The following is an 8,979-nucleotide window of genomic DNA, read 5'->3' as shown; positions in this document are numbered from 1 at the left end:
AATTCTGAAACAAAACTTAGAGTGTGTATGACAAAGTATTTTTCCTGTGTTTAAGTATCTCTGGCTAGTCTTAAGGAATAAAACTGAAAGAATGTTTGGTTTAAAAATTACCCAGGTCACTCTTCTCTCTCTAGAGATGACCCACTTTCAGTTTATTGAAAGTGTATTCCTTTCCTAATAAACTACTACCACCTTCACTATAAAAAATGTTAACCATCTTGTTAGTAGTACATTGTATTACATTAGGACCATTTTAGAAAATATTCAGTACCTGGCTATTATATTGTTACCCTTTATTGTGTGTGTGTGTGTGTGTGTGTGTGTGTGTGAGATGTTCATAAATGCTCAACCTACTTTGTGTATAACTAGCATTATATAAGTAATTCTATGGCTATTAGAATATGTAATATCTCAAAACACGATTTACATTTACCCATTAACTCATTAACTTATCAGCACCAAACACATTTAACCCTGGGTAGTAATTGTTCATGGTAGTTATTGTTCACTATTGTTGGCTTCCAGATGAAGGACTTTTAGAAAGGAATTTGTAGATTGGGAAACCTGTACTTAAAGAAAAAAAAAAAGATATTACTTATAGGGAATGCAGAGTCAAGAGTTCTGGATGCTTACCAGTCAGGCACACGAGCTACTCACTGTCCTACCTATTGTATTGTTTATCTGGTTATAAAAATTATTTGTTGAAGATAACTTTTTACATTATTGACATTTGAGGAAGCATAAAGAAAAATAATGATAACTGAATTTCAACACTCATAGACATCTTCTGTTTAGATTTTTATTTGTCTTTATAATTTTCTGAAGATACATGAATATGTAATGGTTATAGTTAATATATAATTTTTATTTTGCTTTTTACTTTACAGATGTTGAGCATTTCTCTGTATAACTGAACATTCTTCAGAGCATAAGTTTTTAATCGTGAAAACGCTAAGACGGCAACAATCTTTATTTTGCTAACCAATGTCTACTAGCTACACAGGACAGTGCTTAGACAGGGTAGGCATTATGCACTTTATACATTTATACAAATACACATTCGTAGCAGCATGTGTTTTTATTTACTCAATCTTTAGTAACTTCTTTTTCAAAGTATATTGCTACAATCATATTTGGGCACATTTATAAATCATTTACTTTGGGCATTATTTCCTACCAATCAATTTTTTTAAAGTACAACTGCCAAGTCAAATAACTCAAATATTTTTATGATTCTTGCCTAAGTTCAAGACTAATAGAAATTACTAGAAAATAATCCCTGGTTATCATTGATAACTAGGTAATAAGATAAGCAAAACATGACTTTGATGAAGTAATTTAACCAAGACAGTGTACTATTCAGAGGTCAATGTTTCTGAATGCTGACCAACATAAAGTTAATACCAGGAGGATTTATTCAAGAAACACATTGAGTGCTAACAATGAGTCATGTGTGAATCCTTGAGAAACCATGGCGAGGACCATCACTGCTGTTTTGGGCTGACAGTAGAGTTGGGGAGAAGGTGTTATACCATCTGGGACTGATGGGTCAAAGGGAGATTGCAGAGTTAATGTCTTTGGGTAAACTGGGGAAAATAATGAGTTTCTTAACACATACTGCTTCTTCCCTTAGGAAATGGACATTCAACATCATTAGAATTGGAGAGACATGAGAGTTCAGGTGAACCATGGATGAACTCAGTTCGGGACAGTGGTCTGCATAGATTCAATAGAAAAACTTAGCTAAATTCTTGCAGTTGATCATTTAACTTCCCAAGGCCTTGGGTTTTCATTTCAAAATACAGAATTAACATTTGAAATCCAACTCCAACCTTCTTCATTGTCTAAGCTTCATGGATCTGTGCCCTCTGATTTAGTGGTGATTTCAAGACTATCCCATTATATTCATTCCTCTCTAAAGTCAGAACTTTATGTTCATAGCCAAATATAAGACTTACGAAACTTCCCTGAGCTAGCCCGTGATTACATTTCAACATTGCTTTCTCTATAACTTGGAAACATTGTGCCCCGTCTACCTTTGCCCACTCATCTGGATAGCATATCCTTTTCTTTCTGAAGTTGTGACTATTCCCAGAGATCAGAGCATTGTTGATTCTCTCTACACTATTCCTCAGCTTAAAGAATGCTCAAGTATAGTAGAATGACAGATTTGTATTACTGCAGATACTGAGTACATTCCTTTATTTCATCTGTTTTCTATTTATTTTTTGGTGTAGGATCATAAATGATGTTCCATGCCCTTCTCGATAAGCAGTAGTCTGGGGGCACTTGTTGGATGGCAGCAAGGGAACCAAGGATGGCTGTCCCATGACCTTGGTGCCAATGGTCAGTCACTGAAGGAACAGCCTTGGGAGGCAGCATCTAGAGTAAAAGAAAATCAGATAAACCAATCTAGCTGGTTCGTCAGTCTGAGGACCCATGCAGAGCAAGAGTTTAGTACATAGTAGGGCACCAGATGAGTTAAGAGTTGGCAGTGGAAGGGAGATGGAGCCTGAACTTTTTAGAGTGGCTATAGCAATTTTTTATGGTCACCTTGTCACCACTGGCAATGCTAGAGAGCTACCATTTAAGAGCAACAACTGGACCTGGCCAAACTATTAAATGACTAGAACAGCACTAGCTAGCAGGATTCTCTCTGGCTGGAAGCCAGCAGCAGATTTCTCTGAACTGCCACACTAGCTCCTGGCTAAGAAGCATAGGAAAGAGACCCTGAGTTATCTGTGTCCCCACTAAGCTCTTATGGACACTTTGGAATGCTCACAGTTGGATATTGAGTGATACCAAATGACTTGTGTGTGGCCTGTTGTACACACTATAATTAGAGTAGATTTTACTTGATTGGAAGAAACTTTCTTATGATTCTTTGTTATCAGGGTGCTCAACAACAGGGAAGTTGATGTCAGCCTTTGAGGCTGCTTGATGGTTACCCTTTCTCAAGCCATTCTGAATAAATGAGGTAGATGACCCACTGCGAGTTTTCTCAGACTTGGAGCTCTTAAGAGTCATAAAAGGAAGACTGAAGATGAGTTACAAGAGAAAAAAAACTTCTCTTTCTTGAAGTGTAGATCAATGTTAGAAAAAATTTGGCATTCCTCACATTCCTTCTCACAACTAAAAAGCCAGCAAGAAAATTATGTCTCTACACTTCCATGGTTACTCCAAAGAAACTGTGAAGTTATCTCATTTGTCCCTTAGCATATGGATAAATTGAACTTTACCCTTTCCTCATGTTAATAATACTAGGGCTAAATTAGTACTGTGTGTGCTAGTTTAAAATTTTCCTTTGGGGACCTGTCCATCTCTGCTTGTACTAGCTGTCCCTCCTTTTCTGTACAGAAGCAAATGTGCTACCCGGTTTCAAATCCCTATTTGGTGAGTTCCCCACTATCCAGAGAAAAGTGCCAAAAGAGATGGGATAGAGCCAGCTTCTTTATTTCAAAAGAAGTTTGCCAAGTGTTTACATTTAAAAATAGTATATTTACACAAATATCACTTGAGTCAAATCAGTGTAAGTGATGTTTTGAGTTTAGAGGAGAATTATTTACCTGAATGAAGATGTTTTCAATATTCAGCAAACATTTATTGATTTCTCACTGTTGGCCAGGAATTGTGTTAAGTATTATGAGGTTTGAGTTGATTAATGATATAATCTCTGCTTCAAATAACTCACAGTCCCTTGAGGAAGATAAATAATAAAGCATTTGTGTCACACTGTGATTAATATTTAAGTATAAGTAAGCACAGGGGGTTATGGAACCACTTTGAAAAGGACCATCAGGCTCAGAGAGCTCATGAAGATGAGGCTTCTGCCATTAAGCATATGGACCCTGTTTCTTTGAGCATCCTAAATGCTTTGGCTGTGTTACATGGTTTGATATCTCATTCTCTTCAGATGTTCCTTCAAGCATCACCTCCCTCCTGAGATCTTCCCTTATCATCCTATTTCAAGTTTCTGCCTAGGCACCCACCTTATATTCCCAAATCATCTTCCAGGCTTCCTTTCTTTCCTCCTAGCCCTGGTCATCTGACATAATATATGTTTTACTTTATATTTGTTACCATTTGTTGTACTCACCTGTTGTTTTCTCTCCCCTCAGTAGAAAACTCCATTCTTATAGTAGCTGTGTTCTCAGTACCTAGAATAGTGGCTACTATTAGAAGGTATTCAATAAATATTTGTTGACTGGAGGCAAGGATCAAGAGGTTTATCATTTGCACAAAGTTTAAAATATACTGAATACCCTATGGATTTTACTTTCATTGTTTATGTAGTCAAATTTTTTTCAGGAGAAAATATTAGATGAAAGTTAAGTAGAAAAAGAATCATCTTGCAATTGATACTTAATATTTTTTGAGTGCCTAGTCCCTACTCTGCACATTGTTGGATGGTATGATAAACAGCACAAGAGAGATCTTTGCCTTCCAATATCTTACAGTTTAAATGGAGGAAGAAGATATAAAACAATGTACAAAAAAGATAAATGACATGGGACTTGAGGACCAAAACAGAGAAATAATATGTGCTATCTCAAGTAGGAAAAGCTAAAAGAACATTGACATAGTATGTTAGGGAAGCTCTAACACAAATGTCATAGCCTGAGTGGCTTATAAACAGTGGAAATCTGCTACTCACAGTTCTGGAGATTGGAAGTTCAAGATCACAGTGCCAGGTTTTGGTGAAGGCCTTCTTCTGGGTTGTAAATTGTGGATTTCTTCTTTTATGGACTTCTTGTTTCATATGGTAGAAAGAAAGCTAGAGAGTTCTCTGAAGTCTCTTATGAAGATGTTAATCTCATTCATGAGAGCTCCTCCCTCATGACCTGAATTATCTCCCACAGGCCCTATCTCCTAATACCATCACCTTGGGAATGAAGATTTCAACACATGAAGTTAGTTCATTAAAAAGAGTTAAACAATTTTGGCAATGAGTTGACTAGGGTAGGCTGCTTGGTCAGGAAATGTTTCCTGGAAAATGTAGGATTTGACTTGGGCACAAGAAAAAGATGAAACCAATGGGGCAGGAGTAATGGTGGTATAAGAGCTTATGCTAGAGGCAGAACTGTGGTCATGGGAGAGACATTCTAGCATGAAGTGGGCCCTAAGGATTTATGAGAAAGTTCTTTAGAGAAGTTGTCATAGGAAGCTGTAAGCCAACTGCAACTATACTATCTATGCTCCACTCATTTTTAAATTGGCATTTGGGAATGATCTTCAGAGACTGTGGCTTCTTTGCTATGGACATCCTTCATCACTAGAGAACATATATAATAGTATCAAAAAAAGCCAACAGGAATTCAGGATCAAACTGGGTTAATAAAGTTACTGATCAAGTCAGGCAATAGTGTGTGGGGCCTCACCTGAGGTGTGATTTTTAAACTAATGGGCTGGATTTTCATCTGTGTGTCTCAAGTATCAGAGCTGAAGGCAACCTCAAAGTTGGGGGTTAAAAATATTTTGCTTTTACTTAAAATGATAAGATGAAAATTATACAATACAGAACAATAAAAAATAAAATATTTTGCTTTTAAATAAGTCACCTCCTAAAGTCATTGCTTAGTTAGATGAACAATTATTTTAAAAACAGCCAGTGTTACTCCTTTATAAGTCACTTTTCACAAGTGTAAATATGGAATCCTTTCTCATTTTTCTTAATTCCTTCCACTGGAAGGAATTCTTTCCTTTTGCAAAAGGGAATACTTTCTCTAATTCTGTATTTGTCCAAATTCCCCCCCTTTGGATTTGGGTTACTTGTAGTGGTGAGAAATGCTTTCTATGACTTAAGAACAATGGAGGGCAAAGAACATCAATTCAACTCTTCAACTGCAAGTTTTGGTAAAATACCATTGGAATTTTGATAGTTGTTACTAAATGAACTTTATTGGTGTGGTCTAAGGAGTTATTTAACTTTGACTCTGACCTTAATCAAAGGGAACAGTCAGGCAGTGACTCCATTATGTAAACAGGAATGGGGACACTCAGTGACCCATTCTACTTCTATTCTTTTACGCTCTGTCATAGCAAGCTGTACTCCTCAAACAGATTTTTGGCCTCATACCTGAGTCCTCAAATATGTAATGACGGGCTATATTCATAGATAATTTCTAAATTTTACCTTGGCAAATGGTAGAAACTACTTTCAAGTTCTTCAGCACTTGAGTTTTTATTGGACAAGGATTCTGATCACTAAAACATTTCTATTTTATATATGAGTGGGGCAATCAATGATCAGATTTTATATTTGGAATCCATGGAACTTATTTCCATTATATGAACTTGAAGGCCATAAATATAAATAACAAATGCTAGTGGATAATATTCAAAAATCCTACTTGGTTACTGTGACTTTGAAAGTCATTCACTTCTATGTATGTCCAGTGTAGACTGTCTGAGAGGAGAGAGGTAAGTATAGATACCAACTAGGATAGAGTTTCACTAGCTGATGACAAATACATCCTAAGTGCAAGGGATCACTTGGTAAGAACAAGCCTTGTTACAAGTGACAAGGTCAAGTTTCAGGAATGGCAGTTCAATTGTCACCTCAGCACTTAACATCTATAAGACTTACAGCCTGTAACGCATAATAGAGCCCCCTAGTTTTACAATCTTATAATTCATCAGGCATTAAAGTAAGAAAGGAACCAGGGAGAATAGTTCATTTTCCCAAATTTACACTTAATTAATCTAAAATTTATCATTGTTGATTATGTGGGCTGGACTTGTCTCTGAGAGTAGGTTGTGACTTCCTTGAATGCAGCAAAGAACATTTGTACTTAGACCATCTCCACTTAGCAAGTGTTTAACTATTTGGAAATTCTCTGTAGGGCCCAACCACTTTTAGTGGACTAACACTGGGTCTCACAAGATCTATAGAAATGTGTAGAGTGCAGAAATGAAGGAACTAGGAAAATAAAGTACATACTACTACAGGCAAAATGACAAGGCACAAATTATTTTACACCAGACTTTTCCACACCTCTGTAGCTCTCAGAGATGTGCAAATCATTTAGCTATGTGGTTTGAGTTCATTATTTGTGATTGCTGTCTGATCTATAATTTTAAAGGCAATGTACTAACTGATGTTTAAGCAGCAAAATATAGACTGTGGTGTGTGCAATGAAATGCAAAAGAACAGGAAAGTATTGAGCTAGTTGGTGCTTTGTAGACCACTATTATCCTTGCTTAATAAAGTAATAGATGCGTCAGAATTACTTTGAAGTAGTTGCCAACTTCTTCACAGTGTGTGAAATCTGATACTTCTGCCTTTAAACACTGTGTGAAAGTGCAAACGATAGTACTTGTGAATTCATTCAGCGACTTCCAAACTGTAATCTGGGCAAGGAATGGGAATATGAAGACTGAGAAAGGAGGGGAAAATGATTCTCTACAGGATTCAGTGGTTGGATGTCAGATTTGGCTGACTTTTAGTTATGCAGAATTGAACTTTACAGAGATAAACAGTGGTTCCCCCCAAAGGATCTAAAGGAATTAAATGAAGGAACTTTGATCTTCTTAACATTTTTTTTTAATTTAATAAGCTCAAGGCAGAGTTAAGTGGAAAGCAGCTCAGCCTACATTTAATTAAACACTTTTTGGGACACCAAATTGAATAGATGCATTTTATGAAGGTGGAAATTAATGTCCCAATAATAAAGGGGACAGGTCAGAAGAATATTTCATGTGCTTGAACTGAAATGATTACTGTAGAAGACTGGCCCTGTCTTTTGGGGAAACAGTTTTCTGTTACCTGTCTTCCTGTCCTGAGCAAGTAATCCATGTGCTAAAGTTCTTGAAAGTGTCAAGAACCATTTTTATAAGTGCCATGAATGCCATACAGGAAACTGGGAAAACTTTTTTCCCAGCATTGTGTTTTGACCTTGGTTATAAGTTTGCAATCCCTGTTGTATTTAGTAAGAACATGATAACTAGATTGTTGTCATTGCCCAATTTGCTTGCTAACAAAGAGGTTTACAACAAAGCTCGATTCCCTGGCTGCTCATTGCCTGCTGAATTGTGTTAAGTGAGAAGTCTGAATCTGTGGCATGAGATCTTTCTGAAGCAATAAGTCACAAATCAGAAAAGTAGGGCAATGACTTTCTTGTGCCATACCAACTGGGACATTCTAAAGAGTCATGAGGTGAAATAAAGAAGTCTTCATTGGAACACTGGTCCAGAATACCAGTTCTCTCCAAAAGTATAGCAACTGGGTATAGTGCAGATCTTCAGCTTCCTTTTGCTGTGAAAAATCCATATTCAACAGAAGCATCATTCAATAAAGTTTTCTAAAAAGAAGGGAATGTTCTATATCTGCACTGCTCAATATGGTAGCCACAGATCACATGTGACTATTAAAACTGAGTAACTGAATGTTTAGTTTTACTTATTTTCAATTTAAATAGCTACATATAGCTAGTGGGTTCTATGCTGGACAGTATTGTTCTAGAGGAACAATTTCAGGGATGTGAGCACCTGCTTCACATAAAATTTAAAATGGATGGAGATAATATTCAGTGAATGTTTTTTAAAGTTCAGGATTTTTCCATTTACTTTTTCTCATCAATTTGCAATGATGGTCATAAAAGTAAGATATGTTCCTGCAATATGATATGGTTCTTGTATAAAAGAAAGAAACAAACCTGAGGCTATAGGTGTTCCTAGAAAAGGACTAATGATTATTGCTTTGCCAAATATTTGCAGTGATGAAAAATAGTAATGTCTCAGCATGTCAGTCATTTCTGGATGCTGGGTTCTTGCACTTTCATTGGTGTTGGAGAGCTAATCCTTTTCCAAGATGTGAGAGAGAGAGAGAGAGAGAGAGAGAGAGAGAGAGAGAGAGAGAGAGAGAGAGAATGAGAAAATGCTTAACCAGGCAGGTCCTAACTTACTACCAAGTCATTGCATACATGACTATAAATCACTTATTTAGAATTTGGAGCATACTCTCTTATAGACAAGCCTTTA

General features: G+C 36.5%; 1 long non-coding RNA gene across 1 annotated transcript; it reads right to left on the bottom strand.

The window, feature by feature from the left end:
* Positions 1-849: 849 nt before the first annotated feature.
* On the bottom strand, positions 850-4,761 carry LOC141422405 (uncharacterized). Its single transcript, XR_012446947.1, has 3 exons — positions 4,655-4,761; positions 4,097-4,157; positions 850-2,382 (listed from the first exon to the last, which is right to left on the bottom strand). It is a non-coding gene; the product is annotated as an uncharacterized lncRNA (long non-coding RNA).
* Between the last annotated feature and the right edge of the window lie 4,218 nt (positions 4,762-8,979).

Source organism: Castor canadensis, chromosome 4, assembly GCF_047511655.1.
Source record: "Castor canadensis chromosome 4, mCasCan1.hap1v2, whole genome shotgun sequence".
Lineage (NCBI taxonomy): Eukaryota > Metazoa > Chordata > Mammalia > Rodentia > Castoridae > Castor > Castor canadensis.
This window is presented reverse-complemented; position numbering and strand designations above follow the sequence as displayed.